The 2,067-nt window shown below is 45.7% G+C and overlaps 1 long non-coding RNA gene across 1 annotated transcript; it reads right to left on the minus strand.

The window, feature by feature from the left end:
- Window positions 1-254: 254 nt before the first annotated feature.
- Window positions 255-865, minus strand: LOC117502653. The gene is made up of 2 exons (XR_004558374.1): window positions 679-865; window positions 255-414 (listed from the first exon to the last, which is right to left on the minus strand). It is a non-coding gene; the product is annotated as an uncharacterized LOC117502653 (long non-coding RNA).
- Window positions 866-2,067: the final 1,202 nt, after the last annotated feature.

Raw genomic sequence — 2,067 nt, forward strand, 5'->3', positions numbered from 1 at the left:
TGATGCAGCCTTGAATTGATTTTTAATTTTTAGATTTAAGAAGCACGAGTGTGTAATTTCTCTTATATAGTGAGTTGTTGTCAAAGCTGAATAAACCCAGTGTGGCTCACTGACCGGCCAACCTTTCATTGTAAACCGTCACATGCCAGCAAGAGAGGCTTCTCTGTCGTCTGATGTTCCACTCTACTTAAAACAGAGCACTGGGGGTGGAGTGTGCGGTGTATGAAGGGGAAAAAAACCCAGGGAAGAGCCGGGGCCTCGCTATCATCATTTTATTTTGATTCCCCCCCCTACCCCATCCCATTCTTTAATCCTTCTGATGAAGTCTGGACAGGCAGAGGCATGCTCTTGTAGACGGCAATTTCGCTGCACCATATGCGGCTCACACTTCGGATGGCAGGGAGGTGAGGGGGTCTGTCGGGAGCACAGCCACGAGAAAGGAGAGAGGAAGAAAATACACAACATGAAATCCAGAATGGGCTCTAACCAGGCTGCACACTGAAAAAAAAAAAAAAAACGGGGCTTTTTTCTCAAGCGTGGCTTCTGCTCCTTAGGCGCTGCGCCATTGTCGTGCATTCGCTGTCACTAAAGCAAGTGGCGCATTTCGTTCTTAAACAGCAGCTGACCTCTTCTCACATACGAACATCACACGGGTAAACAAATGAGCCAGGTACTCACACAAAAGGAGCCAGGTACTTGCACAAAATGGGTGGTGAGGTTATGTGCTGTGTGTGGCTCCTCCCCGTGCTGACAACGTGATGCCGGCACCCTGATCATGTGATCAGAGAGGAGAGGAAAATCTGTATACTGTGATCTGTCTGCCAGCCCAAAGTAGTCACCTTTATTTACTGTAAACAAATGCCTTTAGCAAAACCGAGCACTTAATATTTATACAGCATAAATCATCCTTTGAATCGTTAGACCTGATGTGCAAAAAAATTGCATTTTGAAACTGAAATTCATGCTGTAAGTGTGTGTAACCTGCATATGAACTGATCTGATATGCATGTTACTTTGAGGATGACAGGAAACGAATTAAACTGTCAGTGCACCTTGCAACAAAGAAGGAATGAGCCATAACGGCTTGTATTTCTTCATCTGCTTTAATTTGGAGTGCTGACCAGGCTTAACTCACACTACATGCATAATGTAGGTGTGATGTCCTCCAGAGCTGTGTGCTCAGCCGCTGAAACCACGTGACCCTCAGGAGGAGCCCCCGCACATCCATTCTGCTCTGAGAGCGAGCATTAGCAAAGCCGCGAGGGGAGCAGAAGGTCACACTTAAGCTCTGATTGGCTAGTATGTAATTAAGGCTGCATTTGGCACCTTTCAACTTTCGGAGAGAATTGCGGGGGAATTAGAGTGACTGTGTCTATTACTAAGTGTAGCACAGAGCGCAGGAGCGTGGATCAGTTCTCCGAAAGCTCACTTGTGTCTTTTAGATTACTCCACAAAAATGGGCTACTGAGTTCTATACCCGTGTAGGACGGACAGATTGTTCACATTTACCATTTTGTGATGAAATAAAAAAGTATTCCTGTGAGGCGTTCTTCACACTGTCATCAAATCCATGCCGGGCGGACAGCGGTGCCACAGAAACGTCTTAAATGTATTTTAAATGGCATTAATAAGTCCTGCTGAGTGATTGATGTGCCAATGTGCAGCGTATACCTGTTGGCGCAGCAGGTGCAGATCAGCAGTGCGTTCAGACAGATAGGGGACATGTAGCATGCATGTGGCGATATAAAGAAGAGACCTACATCAGGTGTCCGTCAGCAGCAGCAGGACAGCATGTGGAGCTGTGGTAAAGGGCCGGGAGCATGTGTACGGAGACATCTCAGCGTATTGATCTAGATATTGACATCATTTCAACTGTATTTTAGATGGGACACGACAAGGCGGTGTTGCTTAGAAATCAAAGTGGTGTGTTTCTGTGGAAATACGTGCATATTCAAAGGTTACTCTTTTTTTTACAAGGTTACAGCAACATAGCCTTGAGCAGAGGTGTTTCGATCTCATTGATGTTTAATTTCACACAAGTGGGACAGTGTTTAGCTGTGTTGTCAT

This window comes from Thalassophryne amazonica, chromosome 2 (genome assembly GCF_902500255.1).
Source record: "Thalassophryne amazonica chromosome 2, fThaAma1.1, whole genome shotgun sequence".
Taxonomy (NCBI): domain Eukaryota; kingdom Metazoa; phylum Chordata; class Actinopteri; order Batrachoidiformes; family Batrachoididae; genus Thalassophryne; species Thalassophryne amazonica.